Source organism: Clarias gariepinus, chromosome 10, assembly GCF_024256425.1.
Source record: "Clarias gariepinus isolate MV-2021 ecotype Netherlands chromosome 10, CGAR_prim_01v2, whole genome shotgun sequence".
NCBI lineage: Eukaryota > Metazoa > Chordata > Actinopteri > Siluriformes > Clariidae > Clarias > Clarias gariepinus.
The window spans coordinates 6344118-6364608 of record NC_071109.1 but is presented as its reverse complement, the minus strand read 5'-3'; the positions used below and the strand labels follow the sequence as shown (position 1 = coordinate 6364608).

At 38.9% G+C, this 20491-nt stretch overlaps 1 protein-coding gene across 2 annotated transcripts in view; it reads right to left on the bottom strand.

Moving 5' to 3' along the window:
• Positions 1-19706, bottom strand: part of fstl5 (follistatin-like 5) — a 168756-nt gene extending 149050 nt beyond the window's left edge. For both annotated transcript variants that reach the window (XM_053506475.1, XM_053506476.1), the window contains exon 1: positions 19459-19706. The gene's annotated coding sequence lies outside the window, so the exon portion shown is untranslated. The remainder of the gene's footprint in view (positions 1-19458) is intronic.
• Between the last annotated feature and the right edge of the window lie 785 nt (positions 19707-20491).

The following is a 20491-nucleotide window of genomic DNA, read 5'->3' as shown; positions in this document are numbered from 1 at the left end:
AATTATTATAGGCAATAATTAAATCTTCATTTGTGGATGGAAAATCTCTGGGGAGAATAGGCAGAAATCTAAAGCCACAGTGAACAGTTGAAGACGGAACAAAAATCAAATCCCTAGGATGATTTTGTCTGTGTTTACTGAGTGTTAGATAATTTTTTTTACTCTCCATTCTGTTTATTTTTGATAAAGAAATACTGAATCTCTTGACATTTATCTGCAGCATTTGATGCACTGCGCTGATGTCACGTAACCCTATTAAAGAAAGTTACTGTACACAAGGTAACTTTAATGTTGGACTGGAAATGTTTTTTTTTTTTATTATTATTATTATTATTATTATCTTGAATTGCAAATCTAAAATAAGAAGTTGGCTCGAAAAGCGCTTGTGCTAAGCAGAACGATGTCACCTGGCAGGTGTATCGGAATGTTTAATGGCGTCTCTTTCTAGGTCAGAAAAGTTTGCTTTATTATACAGTACAGTAAGTTGCGCCTCTGTGTTGCTTTATTATAAGTTACCAGTCAGTTTAATAAGCTTGACTCTTTTATAGCTCTTTTTAGCTTGAAGCTCTTTAGCACTGCGGTAACTGTTTTTCGTTTTAAGCCATTCATTATTAATGCATATTTTTAGCAGAAAGGGAGCAAGCATTTAAAAGGAAACTGTAACTAGCAGTACTGTATATAGTAGTAATAAACTCCATTATCACATGCAAACCACTTGTCTTCATATAAATACACGAACAGCTTGATGAATATTTCATCATTCTTTAAATGAGAATCAGATTTATGATGGTCTTGTTACTGTATGTCGAGGTAGTTAGGTCGAGTGTATTACTTGTTTTCAGCAAGGTAGTAGACGAGCAAAATCTAAGCCGCCTGTGTGTGTCCAAGTTTAGGATTCAGTCAGCATATTTTAGACTCTGATAGTATGTTCTCTCGTGGGAAACGACTGGCAAGAGAAAGCAGAGAGTTGAGTAGAAAAACAGGGACAGGGAAGACGAGGACAAGATTGAAAAGCTGTTACTCCGACTATAGGGACAGTCATCATAACTTCACCTTGTGTCCATAAATCGGCCGTGGCATGGTAAAGCGATTCGGCATTGACTTTTAAATGAGATGTATCTATCACCCGCGATGTACGCGATGAATCACATGCTGACAGGATCCCAGCATGCATCACAGCCTCAGGCAAATGGGGTTTTTCTAAGAGTGCTTAGCCCAAAGCAACTGCTCTGGGCTGAACACAGCGGTGCTCAGAAATTTTCCAAAACACAAATGGGTTCATCGAGATCTAGTAAAAATAGGATTAATATTCAAACCATTTTCTGGCTTCCATCTTCAATTACAGAAGTCAAAATGTTCTGTAAAAAGTCCATAGCCTTTATATTATGTATAGTGAATGCTGTAGGGAAGACAGAACTCGCTGATATTAAGTCTTAAGAGTGGCAAGGTTGAGTCAAAATGTGGCCAAGTCAAGACCAAAACCATCAAATCCTTTTGAGGCCAAGTCTTTACTTAGGTCAAAAAGGGTATTAGCCAGAACTGTCCCAGAACCCGGCCAGCTAGAATCAATCTGGACAATAGATTTAGAAGACAATCTTATTAAGCAAAACCCAAGATAAAGAAATGCGCAAGTCTACAGCCATAACAGGAGTGTCATTTTTTCGAGGAAATATCCCTATATTCATCTATTCATCCATCCATTCATCAGTCCATCCATTATCTTTAACACTTTTCCTGTGTAGTCTTGTGAACTGCCTGAAGTCTATCCCAGGGAAATATGAGCACAAGGTAGAATGTTCACTTGCACAGAGAACAATCACCCAATCATACACTATGGGCAATTTAGAGATGCTAATCAACCTAGATGGCATATCTGTGAACTGCTGGAGGGGAAACTGGAGTACCTGGAGGAAACCCACCATTCAAACCAGGTCTGTTCTGGTCTCCCAGACCAGATGGAAGATTTAAACCTCCTGTTGGGCGACAGTGCTAACCACTAAGCCACCATGCCAGGGTGATATACGAGAGATGTTTAAGTACAACCGGGACTTGTGATGAAATGTATCATAAAAAAGGCTTAAAACTAACCGACATTTACAGAAGAATTTCATCACTGCTGTGAAGAATTAGCTTTTGGAATGGTTGATCCTGGAAAACCAATGGATAAATGATTTCCAAATTGTGGATGAGACACAACTCTCTATAGGAATTTTCTACACAATTATTCCATAACATGAAACTTGTCTGGGAGCTATTCCCACATTCCCATACAGTCCTGACCTTACTCTTAGCTATTTTCACATGTTTGGGCCATTTAAGGAGTTCCTGGGAGGCCAGCGTGATCATGGCTCCAATGTATTGAGAAAAGCTTGTAACTGCCTTCTATTATTCGGATAAAATATTATAAAATGTCCTTTATTTCTGAAACATGAATAAAGGACAGAAAGAAAAGTTCCTGTTACTTTAATCAATTCACTGTTGATTATTTATCTTTTTAACATTACAAAGTTTTTCTGCTTTTTAACCATTCATGGTTGAAATTAATGGTTACCTGCCATGAATTTTGACTTCCACGCAGTTGCTCATTGTTGTAAGGGAAAGTAACATCTCTGAGGACCCAACCTACTTGCAACTTACACACTGCCTACACTATCTGAGAGCATCCATCATCCTACAGCACAAATATTTGGCCTGTGAGGAGGAACTGGAGAAACCAGTAAACACAGGGAGAACATGCAAACACCACAAGGCAAAAAAAACAAACATCTAAACAAGTCTGTCAATTTAACTCATTAAGAGAGTCATTGTTTCCCTGCAATAAGCAAATCAGCTGATTGATTTTTAGCGCAAGCCAGGAGCAGTTCAGGCCAAACAACTTTAATGGGAAATGGACATAATATTGCAATAAAATAATTAGAATCTTGCAGTGATTAATTTGTCTTTATGTCCAGTTCATCTAACTTAACGTTACCGCAAATGTAAGTTGATGGAAAACAAATAGGGCTGTCATTTCTGCTTTGTGCTATCTCTCTCTCGCTGTTTTATTTATTTTATTATTTTTTTTTTTAATCACAAGCTCTAATTTCTGACTGTATGCACAAGCAAGGTTTGTTTAGCAGAAAAAAAGGAAAAAATATTCTTTAAAAACATGATATAGTGTAACATATCAGGGTATGTTTACACAAATTGAATAACTGAATGCCTTTTGGAAATGTAGGATTTTGGTTACAGCAACAATAGCTTGTATAAAACAGAGGTTGTATAGTTTGCATCTGAACAGAGGCAGTAATCTGATTAGCTTTTTCTTGCCTTTAATCCTAAAAAAAAAAAAAAAAAAATCACAATATTTTTACAATCAATCTTTAATCACTCATTTGGCTCAGCTCTGCCCAAGTAGTCCTGGCTATAATTAATTTGTCTTGGTGGAAATGTTCTGACAGCTCACCTAAAACATTCTACATCAAACTGCTTTCCCAATGAGAGACAAATTCAACCTTGTTCTGCAAAACCACCAAAGCTGTTACTATAATTGTTACTATAAACATTATAATAAACTGCAATTTGGCGGCACAGTGGCTAATAAGTTATCCCTGTTGGCTTGCAGCTCCAAGTTCGATCCTGGGTTCGATTCCTGCGTTGGGTCTGAGATGTTCCTAAATGGATGGATGGATGCTGGAAAAATTACAATGTACAGTAATGCTTATTAAGCTTTCTTGAGGCTAATGTTGCTAACTGTAGCTTGTATTGGGTGTTTAGTTGCAACTGATCCATTGAGTTTGGATATGAACATTATTTTAAACTGTTTAGCAATATAAGAGAGCTAAAGATAAATAGGTTTCCAGCCAACTGCTAACAGCTAACCGAGATTTCAACTTTTAGTTGTGTTTTGGCTTTTACACAGCTAAACTTTGAGGAAGTCATTAAAAGAATGGATTGAAACTTCTAAATATACGCAATTAAATCAGTTGGTACTGATTTAGCAAAGGGGTTTTTGGGGCCAAATTCCATCCATCTATTTAGGAACCTCTCTTGTCCAACTGAGGAGGCTGTGATAGGACCTCTGATCCACATTCACACACTATGGGCAATTAGGAAACATCAATTAGCCTAACCTGCATGTCTTTAGATTGTGGGATGAAACCAGAGTACACAGAGGAAACCCACCAAGCGCGGAGAGAACATACAAACTTAATGCACGCAGACCCCAAGGAGAGGATTGGACTCGGACCCTGGAGGTGCAAGGTGAGAGGGCTAACCACTAAGCCACTGTGCCGCCTAATTTAAAGTTACAGACACTAAAATGGCAAGAAAATCTCAAGCTAATGCAAGAAAATCTCAAGCTATATATACTGTATGACACTCCGGCAATATAACTGATTTATTAACAACTTAAGTTAAAAATTTTAAACTTCGTCCACTCGGTTCTGTGAACAAATCATCTGTATGCAGCTGACACATGAGTTTCAAGGCCCTAGTGCAGGTCCTAAAGGCAGATTTGTGAGTCTTCAGCATTGGGTTAAAGGAATAAAAACAGAAGCATATGTTATCCGAGTTCATTTATTATTCAGGGAAGTACTCTGAACTTTCCGTGAACCTCTGCGCTTTTAGAATTGCGCTTACATTAGATCGATGAGCGTTTTTAGACACCAAGGTCACCCTTTGTCCTGCTGGCTCAGACAGTGTGACCGCTATTAGCATTGATTTGACTCTAAATACCTGAATATAGATTGTTGATATATGTCAGTGCAGAGCGCTTTTTCCACTGACTCGTCTTTTCTTTAGTAAGCGATGAGGAAGAAGTGGTCAGTCTGAATTGGTATCAGTCTAAAGTACCAGACAGGAGCTGCTATTTCTGTGAAATTTTGTTGTTTTTAGACCTCAGAAAAAAAGAAAAAATCCACATAAAATTGGCTCAAGTTTGCAAACTGTGAATAAAACACTAGACTGTGTTAAACTAAAGTTCAAAATGCAGCTTAATAAAAGTGATTTATTGCTTTGAACTTTAGAAAAGGCGTCACTGGATCCGTAAAACGATGGCTCTGCTGGCTGCAGCTTCGTTATCATGGATATTTCCTGTTTCCTTCCTGTTTGTCCTGCACGTCTGCTAGTCTTAATGTTTTGATTCTTGTACATTTTCGACCTGGATGGATTTGCTTTTTTCTTTCAGCCTAGTTCTTTCAGAAGTGTGAAGATTGTAGGATTAAGGGAATGCAGGACCAGTGTTTTACTCTTGCTTATTATCGAATCCTGTAATCGCTACCAATGTCAGGGGCAGAGTGCAGACAGATAACAACGAACCAGAATAATCCATAATCTAAACATAAAAAACAGACAAAAGGTTAAAACTGTTTAAAAGAAAGTAACATTGAACACTGGAAACTAAGGTTCATAAAGGCACGTTAATTATGAATGATAACTTCACATTGATGAAATCCATTGAGGGAAGAGAAGAGTATACTTTGACAAACGAATAAAGGGCTACCTCTATTATTATCATTGTAACTAAATTAATAAGCTACAACACTAACATACCTGCCAGGTGAAATTAATAACATTGGTTATAAATTATATTCCAGTAAACCGGTGGCAGGATCATGAGTATCCTTTCACCATCTACTGTATGCATTTATATTACATTTATAAAAATTTTATTTTTATTCATTTTATTATTATTATTATTATTATTATTATTATTATTATTCATTATTTTATTAGATTACAATGTTATTTTATTATTTATGTGAAGCACTTTGGGGCATTCATGTTGTTTAAAGTGCTATACAAATAAAGTTGAGTTGAGAGTTGAGTTGAGTTAAGCAGTTAAGGGGTTAAGGGCCTTGCTCAAGGGCCCAACAGTGACTACTTGGTAGTGGTTGTGGTGTTAAAACCTTGGACTTTCCGGTTAGTAGTCTGATGCTTAAACTACTGAGTTACCCGTGGGTTAGGGTTAGGGTTAGGATTAGGGTTAACCCTAACCACACGCTGCCGTTACATTCATGCAAATAAACGTCACTTAATTAGTACAATTATGTGAGGAAAGCAATGGCGCTTGACAATTACACAAAGTTGGTCATTCTAAATCTGTGACTTCTAGATTATTGCATCTTTACAATGTCACAAACTCATTTAAATCCCTCAAGAAGGCTGGTCGTCCACAAAAGACACATGCAAGATGGGGCCAGGGGTAGCTCAGTGGTTAAGGCATTGGACTACGGTTCGGAAGATCCCAGGTTCAAACCCCACAACCACCAAGTTGCTACTGTTGGGCCCTTGAGCAAGGCCCTTAACCCTCAACTGCTCAGATGTGTAATGAGATAAAAATGTAAGTCGCTCTGGATAAGAGCATCTGCCAAATGCCTAAATGTAAATAAGACAGGATAATGCGGAGATCTAATCTCACTTTTTTGTTTAACACTGCAGCTGGAATTGCTTACTAGTTAAGCGCTGAACAGAGTAAGGATCTGTCTCATCATATGGTGTCTCAACGTTTAGGAGAATTTGGACTGAAAGCTCACTCTGCAGTGACCAAACCTCTCATTAGCAGAAAGACTCAAGGCGATTGTTGTGTGGCATGTTGTGTAGACAGAGGACGACTGGTCCAAAGTTCACATTATTGATGTAAGCAGTTTAATTTAGTTGGGTCCGATGGGAAATATTATGTTCGTCATTAAACTTGGGAAAAGACTGAACCCAAAGTGTGTAGAGAAGTCAGTAAAAGAGGGGAAGAGTCATGATTTGGGGGATGTTTTCTGCAGAAGCCTCTTATACAGCTACATGGCAGAGTGAACTCAAAGACAGCAATTTTCATGCATGACACCGTCGCCTGTCACACAGCACAACGGGTATCGCAGTTCCTTGAAGTTAAAAACACTGAAATACTGAAATGGCCGGCCCAGAGTCCTGATCGAAACCCAGTAGAAAAACCTCTGGAGGCAAAGTTATGGCCAAGAAACCCAGTGTGATGTCCTGTGGCTGTATTCTTTCTCTGTGCTACGGTCATGGCTGTTTTCTAATTTTGATCATTGTGTTTTCTACGAAATAAAGTGCCTTGATTATTTTGTAAAACCCTGTTCTATTACCGTGGAATAGCCATGACAAAAAATCTTTAAATGTTGAGCAATAAAGATTATGTTATTATTGAATAAAAGGAAAAAGAGTTAGTAGAGTCACAGTAAAGTAGAAATAGGTAAAAAAGTTAAAGCTAAAAATAATCTGATCAGCTTTAATGTAATCATGTGATATTATTATTTCAGGTTGAAGCCCACGTACCTGATTGCCAAAGAAAGATAAACTCCTGAACTGTAATTTTACTGAATTGTTAGTTTGGTGTGACAATGTATGGTATAGCAAGATTTTAAATCTACTGTCATTTCATTTTATTACAATCAATAGGAAAGAGAGAATAAAAAACAATTTATGTTTACGCCTTACTTACGCTAAGTTGTACTTCTTTTGTTGTCAGCCAAATACGTTCCCTGTTCGATAATCGGAAAAAGAAAAATCGAAAAACTAGACCGGATAAAAATTAGGTTTTGTCTTATAACCACTCTAGCAAGTTAAAATTCACTTATACCACTTCAGCTCTGTTATTTCAGCAAAAGTGAAATTATAAAGTAATCCCAGTAAAAAAATATTCAGTTTAGCTTCTCTAATTATTATCTATTGGAGCAGGAGTTTGTTTACAATAAGTAATTAGTGAATTAATCGCTTATTTTACAGTAGATTATTAAATCCGACACATAACTGTTTATAACATCACTTTTACTCAACGTTTTGATTTTACGTACTGTATGGTGCAGGTTAAACATTAGTCAGATATCTTAGTGCTGCAAAGGTTTCATTTAATTCTGCCTGGACAGTTTTGTGTGATGCTGTGACAAAATCAGACTAGACAGACAGACAGACTTTTTTCTGGTCCTCCAATGTAATAACCGTAAAGATATAATTGAAAGTTCTGACCATCATACAGACAAAAAAAATCATTTACATTAAAGAAGAAATGATCAATAGCACCTCAGAATTTTTATTTATATATATTTTTTTTTACCAAAGTGGTAATATTTACAGTTTGGCCATGACATTTAGAATTTTGCTCTCTTGCTCTACTGGAATACATGAGCTTTTTTTTTAAATCAAACCAAACGGGACTAAAATTCACCCAGCGGAAAGGACAATTCACTGAAGGTGAACGGACACGGGAAATAAAAGACACTCATTTGCATGTGCCAGTGGTTACTTTTGCCTAACCAAGGTGGACTTAGACCAAAACCTGGACTTTTCTTGAGCCTAGGTCTTATAAACCAAGAGCAAACAAGTGGGCGGGGCTGCGATGTCTCTGACTGGTGAAATGAAGTCACTGTTTGTTTTTAAGAAACAATCAAACAGGATTTTTGTCTCATTATTTACTTTACTGTTTCTCAGAGGATGTCTGGTAAAAAAAAAAATGCAAAGCAATTTTTTTAAAGTAATAACAAAAATAAAACTCATCTACTCATCTCATTTACCTGATGTATGCTAGCTTCTCTTGGGCCGATTCTTACAGTGGGTATAAATAAATCATATTAAATTCATAGGAATGATGAATGAATTCTTGGTAGCGAAGTTGCCAACTCTGGATTCCCTGTGAATAATTTTCGTTCTGTTTATTCTTATTTTTTTCTTTTCCATATGGTTCCTACAGTATTAGATTGATAATAATTTTATTATAATGTACCATAAGATACAACCACTTTTGAAGACTTCTGGTTGATTTCACCTAATATTTCACTAATAATGAAAAAAGTTCATTTTTGGCTAAGAAGTTAGCACTGTTGTCTTGCTGTTGCCAGCGTTGGGGTTCGATATATGGTTCGTTTGCCCTGTCTCCAGGGCTGAGATGATAATATTATAAAACACTGACAATTTGTTACAATTTTATTTGTATTTTTTATACATTGAGTGATTATTTATTCTATTAAATGAACATAAAATCTATTTGCCACATATTATACAATCATTTTTTCATAAAGTTATACTGTGTGTAGAGATCTCTAATGAGCATGTGACCTGCACTTAGGTTTCTGTGAAGGTTGACATGCTGGCTGATCATCATGTGATCGCGTGTCCTGTTTTTTAGCCAGATTAAAACAAGAGCTTTATCCTAATCCTAATCCTAATCCTGGCCCATAAATATCCCTGACCTTAAATCCTGTCCAGGTAAGAAAAATATGACTACAAAATAATAAACTATAATTTTGGCCTTGTTTGTTGTTTTATATACTTTATATAGTAAATATAAGTAAGAATTAGTACATTAGTATATTGTGTTTTTATGTACGTTGCGTATATACTAATTCCAAGTCGGACTTCATATGCTTATTTAATAAGAAAAAAATAATTTATTTGATTTAATTTGATAACATATATTTGATAAAGAATGCAACAAATGAATTATGTTTAAGATTAAAACAAGACAACAATATAAACAAAAATGTCTCTGTCACCAAATATATTCTTCTACAGTAGGTACTAAATTGCATGACTTATACTTCTTGGAATCTACTTTTACTTCTAAAGCTATGAAGAAAAAAATGATTTAGACATTTGACCTTGTTGTGACCTTGACTGTTTAAATCGCGTCCTAAGGCTGCTTTCACACTAGTACCTGGGTACGACTGCTCCCCCTGTTTTCACATTGCTCCGTACCTGAGTACACTTGTGTATTTACACTCTCTGATACAGCAGCACCTTGTTGGCTTGCAAGCCTCCGATAAACCTGAAAAAATCAAGTCGACCTTTGCACTATGCCTAATATTACTGATATTCTGGAGAAAATGTCAACAGTGACCGTTATCCTACTTTATCAGCTATGGCTGTGAAGTTCAAAGGAGGAGAATCAGCGATTGCTGCACGCACACAGAGATATCGGAGCAGACAGATGGCGCTGATGATGTCGGTTCTTCACAGTGGTTCATTTTCATCTTTTTGGAATGGTTAGCTTTCATATTTGGTTCCAGCTGTGCTCCTGAGCGGAGTTCACCATGGCTGAGCAGGGATCAGCGACCCATGCTCGAGGTGATTTCAAGCACAGTATACTGATCCCTGCCCGAGCCCAGTACAGAACGCTCACGTTACTCAAACATACCTGATTTGGACCCGAGTCTGAGTAGTGTGAAAGACTGTTCTCTTAGCAAAGTTAACACAGGTCTCAGAGCTCCTCCAAAATACAGGATGTGTCTACATTAATGCTCCAGCTCAAATAATCATTTATTTATCATCTATACCGCTTATCCTGTACAGGGTCACAAGGTCCTGGAGCCTATCCCAGGAAACTTTGGATATAACGAGGGGTACACCATGGACAGGGTGCCAATCCATCGTAGACCGCACACACACACAGACACACACACACTATGACCAATTTAAAAAAGACATCCTACTTCATCTACATGTCCTTGGACTGTGGGAGGAAACCCAATCAGCACAGGAAAAACATGCAAACTCTATGCACACACAGACCTGAGGTGGGAATCGAACCCAGACCTGGTGGTGCAAGGCGAAAGTGCTAACCACTAAGCCACCAAACTGCCTCTAACTCATATGCTCCTCAGATAAAGTGTTTGTTCAGAGCTTAATCTCGCTTTATTACACTCCTCCTCCAAATGCACCATTAAGTTTTTTATGTAAATATGCTACTGTCGAGCCCCGCCCCCACACTGCCTATCCTCCGGAGAACAGGAAGACGTGGTCAAGGGCACATTAGGGGAAGAAATAAAATTTAGCTTTGTTTAAGTCCAGGCCAGTACAAATATGGAAAAAAAAACACAAATTGTTTTTTTTTTCTCTTTTTAAAACTGTTCCTTTTTTATATTTGTTTTGCTTGCACATGCACAACGGAGATTCATCTGTCTAAAAATCTACTTCAAACTGTCACTACTGTCACCACTGGTATGCTCATTATGGATCTAAACCTTTATTCGTATTTCCCTCTGAAGCACACAGCACACACACACACACACACACATACAAAACCTCCTTCAGCTACACGCCGTCAACTCCATCACCGTTACATGTTCAAACGTGCTAATCCAGCTCCGAGATGATTCACTTATTAAAGTAGTGAATCTCTCATCCGAGTCAAGACCACAAACTGCATTTCAATGGATTTCTGAAACGGAGCGATCCAGCCGGAAAGCGAACACGGAGCAGACGTGGTATTATTGTTAAACAGAGCGTGATCGCACGCCGCAATGTTTTTGTAATAAAAGGAGTCAAGTCTCTCTGGAATCTAAATGCAGCCAATTCGAGCCCCTGCTCAAGAAGAAAACGTCTCTCCCTGGACGTTCACGCAAACGGCCAGAGGTATCGAACGGCTCACGGCTCAGTCCCGCTCATCACGTCTGCTCCGGCATGCCGGTGAAGATAATATGCGACGGTTGACCTCAACAACAACAACAACAAAAAAAAGTAATACAAGAGTTCCTCCAAGGTCCGAGTCCAAGGATTTCACCGAACTCACATCTAATCAGCTCCTTTTGCTTTCTTAAACGTGGACGAGATAAAAACAGAACAGAGACTGGAGCATTGTGAGAAATAAATCTCAGCTTTCTCAAGGTTACATCTTTTGTTTTTATCCTATTTTTAACCCTAATCAGCTACTCCGTATTCTGCATGGTTCTAGCGTTCAGACGCCTCTACGCTTGGTCATCTAGGTCACATGACCAAAGAACTAAAGCTGCTGAAATTGTTTCGTTTGCAATCAGAGAGAGAGAGGGAGCGGGAGGGAGAGAGAACAGGCATTAGAGGTCGGCTAATCACTTCAGCGAAGCACTCAAACTCATTTTTTAACCTCTCCACACTTTGATGGCTTTGATCATTCTCTCCTCTGCTGCTCAACATCTAAGAAAAAAAAGAAATATATACCAGTTGCTATGAAATATGCATGCAATACCTGGTAGCAGAGTGACAGACCTCCTCCCCATGAAACCTTTACTCCCGGTGACATTTTTGTCAGATAGTCATGATACATTATACAATAAAATAGCAATATGTGCCGAGCTCCCATGACGTCGCAAGGCATTAATCCGACTGGTTTATGTGTTATGGACAACACCTGATTTAGATCTGATGACTGCTGAAGGTCAGTAGATGGTGGGAGTCAACAGGAAACTCATTAAATCATTTCAATGTACACTTCAATGTACGTTGAAATATTGGTGATGTGTTTAGCGATGCTGGTTTGTTGTCCCCGTAAAAGTTTAGCTGTTGTCTGTAGTAGTGATGTCACAAGGGGACAACTTAATGTGGCTTAACATAGCACTCTACAGAGACGAGTATAATTGTGTTGGTGGCCGTACTGGTATGAAAGTTGAAAGTTTGAGAATGGTACAGTATATAGATGAAGAGGTTAAAGGTTGCTTGTTTCACAATCATCAAAATGGCATTTTCAGCAAAGATAAAAGAACAGTAGATTTCAATTCGGTTCATCATCTATCCCGGTTTATCCAGTGTTCAGAGTCGCAGGGGGCCTGGAGGCTATCTCAGGAGACTAAGGGCACAAGGTGGGGTACATCCTGGACACACACACTCATTTACACACTATAGGCAGTTTGGGAACACCAGTTAGCCTAATCTGCATGTCTTTTGAACTCCATGTACACAGACCCAGAGGTGGGATTCGAACCCAGACCCTGGGATTTGAACCCAGACCCTGGAGGTGCGTCTAGAAAAGCCTCAGATAATTAAAAGTTCTGGGTTTGAATTCCAAACAGCCTAAAATGGAAATCTAGTGCACAATGTAGTGTGTAGAATCCCGTATTCCACACACCGAGTAGTGCCCTTAATCTGGGGTTAGAGAGGGATTTGGAATCTAGCCTTGTGTTAGACGTTATAGTTAGCACTGTAGGTCTCATTAGCTTTAAACAAAGTGGTGAGGTGAGTCATGAGCCTCGTACTCGCATTTATAACTAGCGGCTCTAAAAGATTAAAACACAATATGGTCGGTTCAGCGGCAATTTAATATGACTTTAAAGCAATTATTAAGCAGACAACATGGAGTGTTATTTAAGATGATGTTAGATTGGTTTTCTTGTTGAAAGTGCTACCAGGACTTGTTTTAAACAGAGAACTTTCTCAGAATTCTGTTCGGAGAAAATCAATCACGAATGGCATGGGTGGATTTCCAGGGTAGATTTTTTTTTATCGTATCGGGTTGATTAATGCGGCAATCTGAGCTGTTGTGTTATGCAACAGATGTAAGAGTGTCCAAAATCTCCGTGTTGAGTTGCAGGACGGGTGCTACGACGTGCAGTCAGCTGCAACTCGTGCCCATTAAAATGCAACAGCTGACTGGATGACTTGGCACGGATGTGTTCACGGTGCGGTGACAGACACGTCTTCGGTACAAAAAGAAAGAGAGAGAAAAAAAAGTGAGAGAGAGAGAGAGAGATGGGAAAAGAAACTCTGCCAACAACCAAAGAATGTTTTAGGTTCAGCACTGACCCAAGTACAACTTAGTGTACACTGGAAGAACCTGATCTAGTAGCTTCTGCTATGGAGGAGTACTTTTCTGCAGACCTGGGAAGGAGCTTTGGACTATAGAACCAATCCACTGTACATTCCTTCTCATTTAAATCCCTCCCTGATACAACCTTACCGATTTTATCCAGGCTTGGAACCAGCACTAAGTTTCCTCCACAGCCCTAATGGCTGGGACGTGAGCCTGAACCGTCCACATGGTGCTTCAACATCCGACACTATAAATATAATATCTGTCCAAAAAAGTGTCAGAATTTATAGTTAAATATCAGGTAGGGTTCAGTGTTGTCTGCTTGTGTTAGTGAATGTTGACAGTTACTCATTTGTGAGCTTCGCAATATGACCTGTGCTGACATTTAAAAAAAAAAAACTAAAACCAACAGACCATTAACTGCAAAACAGTCACTCACGAGAATGACAAAAATATACTCAAAGCTCAAAGGTTCATCTTTGTGTGTGTGTGTGTGTGTGTGTGTGTGTGAACACTACTGCTTAGAATCCTCCCATTTATGAATGTTATAACTTACCCTTTTTTGATTTCTTAAATTTGATTAGTAGTTAAATCCCGATGGGCGTTCAAATCAAAACAGGACTTTTTGATTGCGCAGAATAACAGTTATAAGCAAATAAACTTCTAGATAAACTCTTTATATAATCCCCTGCTCAAACTAATGCACTTATCTCAGTATTTCACTAGTGCTTGGATACCATCAAGGTAGAAAGTTTTCTCAGTACAACTGAGCCATGATCAGACTGCCTGCTTCCCTTCTGACACACCGGCCTCCCAGGAACTCCTTTAATGGCCCAAACATGTGTAATGGCTTGAAGCGAGGTCAGGACTGTACGGGGATGTGGCAATAACTCCCAGTCGACTTCCTGTAATGTGCTAGTGGTGTTGGTGAATGATAGTGTGTACAGTTCCTACAGACAGACCCGTCTCTTCCACAAACAAGCAATAAGGTATTTGCAGGTTTTTATGGATTAGGCGTTCCATTTGTGAATGTTCACGGGAAACGACTGCAGTGGGCTTCGAACCACCTCGGCCGGGATCGTCATTCAGAGAGGCTCATCACCCTCCTTGAAGTCTTCTGTGACTGTTAATGGGTTTTACAGTACTTCTAAATTTCTTAAGAAATTTAAATACAAGTCCTGGTTTGACTTAAACTTCCTTCCATAATAAGCAGTTTATAAAAATTGTAAGTCTGCTATAAGGTGAAGCTTGTTTAAAAAATTTGTGAAAGGTGTCTTAAGTGTTGACGCTTTGTAACACCTATTCTAACACATTAAGTTTATCCGTGCAATGGAGACTGAAATAGAGAGGCTGGTGAGAAAACAACTGTTTTGTGTGCATTAATGGGTGAAATATTATAACTTGGCATTATTCAAGTAAAAAAAGCATAGAGAAATAACATTTGCTGTTATGAAGGTGGTACCAGCACCTCCACTTTGCATCAGGCCACATCAAGCCACTCTGTTTTTGATAACTTTCCTATAACACCATGCCCCTGGGTGTTTTATTTCTTGTTAGAGTGCCGCAAAATAAAGCGGGGAACAATGCAAATGATCATGGCCTGGGGAGCGTGATAGAAATCTAAAACAAACACATCCACAAGCTCTGTAGTTCTCGTTCTTTAGTTGTGCAAAATAGGTTCTGGGATCTCAGTAGAAAAGCACTCTCTCTCTCTCTCACACACACACACACACACACACACATGCTTTCTCTCTCACACACACAGAACAATGGAAGCCAACATGCAGCCAACTTAATCCTGAAAGATCAGAGCTTAACAAACACAGTGTGTCTGAAAATCCACTACAGTTTGTTCATTAATACGCTTGTTAAAGCACAAAGACTGTCTCTATCGTCATGCAAAAAAAAAAAAAAAAAAAAAAAAAGCTCGCTCATAAGGTTTAGCTTCCAAATCCATAGACGCATCCACTTGGTATTGTTTAATTCTTCATGCAGGGTACACAGAAAGCCAGTGACTTGTTCAAAGAAAACACGAGAAGGCTATAACTGCAGGTTTAATAGAGTGATAACTGACACCCAGACTTGTTAATCTACTCACTTTCCAAAGGAATTCATTCTACAAAACAATCTCATGAATGCAAATTCATGACATTCCACACCAAGCTGAATTTGTGAAAAAGCTGTTTAAGACTAAGGATAGTTTTATATTCAAGGCTAGTATTTATTGTAACCTTCAGGCGACTTTATTCATGTGAACGCCAATATAATATTTTTTTCATATTTTTGTTATCAGTGCATGAGAAAATTCATTAGCAGCTACTACTACACATTTATAAAAAGAATATGAATAACTAGAGAGGTACATTTCCTGAAGAAAATGTGAGTGGTGCTTACCGTGGCAAAACTCAGGCCTGCCCATGTCTCTATGACAATGGGATCCACAGTTAGTTTCTGTTTAATAGTTTCTATGGAAGATGCCACAGCAGGAAATGCAACTGTGAGCCCTTCCTGTTTCAATAGGGAGTATCTTCCTTATTATATGTCAGTGAGGTTAATTTGCGCACCTCTTGCAACCCAGGGCTACAACTTATACCCTCTTGCCTCTTTGGGATGGTTAATTTATTGCCCACCCCTTAAGTAAAGCCATAGCATCATTCATGGGTCTACGACAAACAGTACGGTACTAGTTACACGACAAACTTTTGTACGGAAGCCTGCGAGATAGTAATAGTGATGGTTTCCAAACACCACTAATAAACAGCTCGTAATAATACGTAAATTTCGACTGTCATTGCTTAGGGTTTTGTGCATATTGGGATTCTTATATTGACTTCAGCCAGCTCGGTGCAGTCTTGTGGAAATTTACCTTGTAGCCTAGCTCTAGAGCTAACCTTAGCTCTAATTTTGGATTTTGTACTTAGTTTATTATAATTAGCATTCATTCATTCATTCATTCGTGTATTCATTCATTCATCTTCTATACTGCTTATACTATACAGGAAGCCTGCAGGAAAATTTGTGCACAGTGTGGGGCACACTCTGGACAGGGTGCCAGTTCATCGCAGGGCACACACATACACAGTACTCACACGCTCATGCACACACTATGGACTAATTTTAATCTGCATGTCTGTGGACTGTGGAAGGGAACCAGAGTACCAGGAGGAAACCCACCAAACAATCTCCCCATGCACAGACCCAAGGCGGGAATCAAACCCTAAATCCTGAAAGTATGTTGTGACATGCTATAGACACATACAGTACATTCACACACACACACACACACACACACACACACACACACACACACACACACACATACACACACACACACACACACACACACACACACACACACACACACACACACACTTACACACTATAGGCAATTTGGATTACCAGTTAGTGTACTCTGCATGTCTTTGTACTATGGAAGGAAACCAGTGGAAACCCACCAAGCATTGCAAACTCCACAGACCGCAGATTTGAGGCAGGAATCGATCTTGCAACCATGGAAGTGCGAAGCCACAGTGTTAACCACTTCCTCATTTCTATACCATTATATATGGTATATGTATAACCATAAATGTCCTCCTGCCCTTTTGTCAATTTTAGACCTTTTTATCCTTCAGTTTTATATGTCAGACTGAGCGTTAGGATGTGGTTTCTTTCCGTTAACTTTTATCATTTGGTCATCTTCCAACTGGTGGTGGTGTTGGGGTGGGGTTAGGTGTTTACCCCATCCCCCTCCTCCCATTTGACCAATTTTCTCCCAGCAACCAGCTGTCAGAGCAGCATAACACAGAGATAAGGACTTCTGTACTCCTCTAAAAATAAGAGCTGACCAGAGAGTATATTACACCTCCAATCCAAAAAGCACATCTCCTGACCAAATAATTATTTTCATTATGCAATATTTATGTATAAAGCCAGATCAGTGGGTTTGGGGCAGCTTTTTTATTTAAATTTACTTTCATGCATCTGTGTGTTTTTGAGATGTTGTGGAAAAAAAATAAAAACATGGTGGATTTACTTTTTCCACTTGGCAACTTGTACATTCAGTTTGCATCATTCAACCTCACCAGTGTTACACGTTCTGCACCAATACACAGAACAAGTATGTAGTCCATGTCAGTTGTTGTCTATTGACCATTTTTGATGAAAACAGATATATAAACCACGTCAGTTTTATTGAAATAAAAGCAGTTTTTTTTTTCAGTTTTCAGTCTTGTCAGCATTGCTGAGGCTTTTCAATGTCGGACATCGTTTTTGGTTTGAGATGTCACGGTTTTAAATGCGTACGCATCTGTGTGAGTACCCTTTCATGCATGCCTGGGGATAAAAAGAAAGAACAAATGTGTGTATGTGTGGGGAAAGAGAGAGAGAGAGAGTGAGAGAGAGAGAGAGAGAGAGAGAGAGCGAGAGAGAGACCAAGAGCGAGTGGGAGAACGCATTAGAGCATTTGTTTCTGCATGCTCGCTTCATGGAGAGCCTTTTCATTTCAGTCTCCATCACTGCACACTTCAATAGACGGCCTGCAGAAGGGATTAGGAGGTGTGGATGTGGAGGTGACGTGTATCTTATATGGAAATCTGTATCTGGTAAAGCCACTGGAGGGGTGAGTGGGCTGAATGGACGAGATTGGGAACATCACTCAACAACTGAATTACATTAGGCACAAGCCTTATCTATTGCAATTATCCTGCACAGTGCTTAGCATAAACCAAATTAGACACTATACACTAGGTTTTGTGTTTTAATAAAAAGAAGAGTCTAAGAGAAAGAAAAAACATTCAAACTATCTCAAAGGGAGCCAATTGAGGAACCTCTGAAAAGACAGATCAGCGGTTATAAGCCTTCAGAGCTTGTACTGGATTGAAAGTATAGATTCTAGCTGGCTAAAGTAAATGCAAATCCATCTTTCTGCCAATAATGGAGTGGAATCGCTGTTCTCCGCTGACCAATAAAGTAAGAAAACTCCTGCCAAGACAAAGTACTGTCTTCCAGAAATCCACCTCGAGCTCATCTTTCACCTTGGGCAGAGTTACTGTGTCTAAACACTCTGGCAAAACAGCAGGATTTGAAAGAAAAACTAGTCTTTGCTTTTAGGTGATCTATAATAATAATAATAATAATAATAATACTATATATAATAATGCTAACCTCCTAGTAACACATTTATTCATTCATCTTAAGTCACACTTTATCATGATCAGGATCATAGTGGATCCGGAGACTTTCCCAGGAACAATGTGTGCAAGTTGGGAATATGTATGGGCACACTCATTTTCACGACTAGGGGCAATTATGTGTCAACAATTCATCTGGGAGAAAACTCAAGAGCATGGATTGGAAACTCCAGATGGATGGCAACAAAATTCAAGACTGAGGTGTCTTGGAGCTGTGAGGCAGCAATGCTACCCATTAATAATAAGAAAAATCAAAAATAACAACAATAATAATAATAATAATAATAATGATAAAATAATGAAACGCTTACACCACCCTCCCTCAACAAGAATGGAAATGTGCCAGCAGGAGCGTTTAATCCCCACTTCACTCAGGATCAGGGATTAACAGAGGGGAAAAATAACATCCTGTACTGTGTGTCTTTATTTAACAGCTTCGCTTCACATCACATTGCATAAATAGCTGTATTTTTGTTATAGTCTTTTTAAACTATGCTAGGTCAAGTCCATGGTTTTTAAATTTAATGCTTTATTTCTGTTTACTTAAATTGCTTGTATGTTTAATAGATCATAACATGGTTAGGTTCGGGACACAAATAACCCTACTGAAATAAATAAATAAATAAATAAATAAGGTACTGAAAAAGTGCTGCACGTTCCAGTTAGTCTCTGGACTTCCTTTATTTTTTATGCATAAAAATGTTTTAACAACAGTTTAACCGAGACGACTGATGGTTTATGGTATAGAAAAAAAGAAAGAAAGAAAAAAAAACACTGACTCACCTGTGTGTCCAAAAGACAGGTCACTGGATGCAATCTCGAGGAAGGAAAAAAAATGTGCAGCTGATGCGGAATGTGTGTGTATTTATAATTGTGTGTGCGCGTGTGTGTGAAGCCTGTTTCCTTTTTCAACACGGAGTCCTTCCTGTCATGCCGACAAATCCGTAAGCGAAGTTGGACTGTATTCCGTTCGCAGAGGAGATGCGTTCCCTCGGTCAGAGTGTACACTGTTATCCTGCTTTCAGCTTCAGCACCACGGCGGAGTGGACAGCTCCGCACACGCAGCGCCTCACCTCTCGCTCTGGGCTCAGGGAGCAGCGCAGCTCCGCGCCGATTGGCTGCATCGCGCGGCTAATTTGCATACAATCAGGCCGTCAGCCAATCAAAAGAGGCGCGGAAAAGAGGCGGCCGTGAGAAATCGGCGAAGGTTTGCGATAGCGTATGTGCGTGCGTGTGTGTGTGTGTGTGTGTGTGCGCGCGCGCGCGTGTACGTCAAGGAGCGCGTGTGCGTCTCATTACCTCGATTGAGCTGCTGGAACAAGGCTTTATTATTATTATTATTATAATTATTATTGTTATTATTATTATTATTGTTATTGTTGTTTCTGTACCATAACTTAAAATGAACTATGTGTACTAACTCAAGAATGACATGGGATTAGTGTGTGTGTGTGTGTGTGTGTGTGTGTGTGTTTGAGAGAGAAAGGGAGAGAGAATTTGGTGGTCACGTGGTATCAATGATATATATATATATATATATATATATATAGTTTTTTTTTTTAAGAAAAAGCTGTAGTTTTATCTGCTGATTTGACATTCAAATTCCAAGTTCGACGGAGTCTCGTCCTATGTTTAAGAGTTTAAGAGGCCCTTCACCAAGCTGTAAGCTGCAGGTAAAATGCTTCAAACTATACTCGTAAATGTTAAGAAAAATCTCATAGTGAGAAAGAGGTAGGTTGTGGTTAAGGCGTTCAGAAGGTCCAAACCCTGTAGCCACGAAGTTGCCAAATGGCTTAAATTTCAGGAGAAAGAGAGA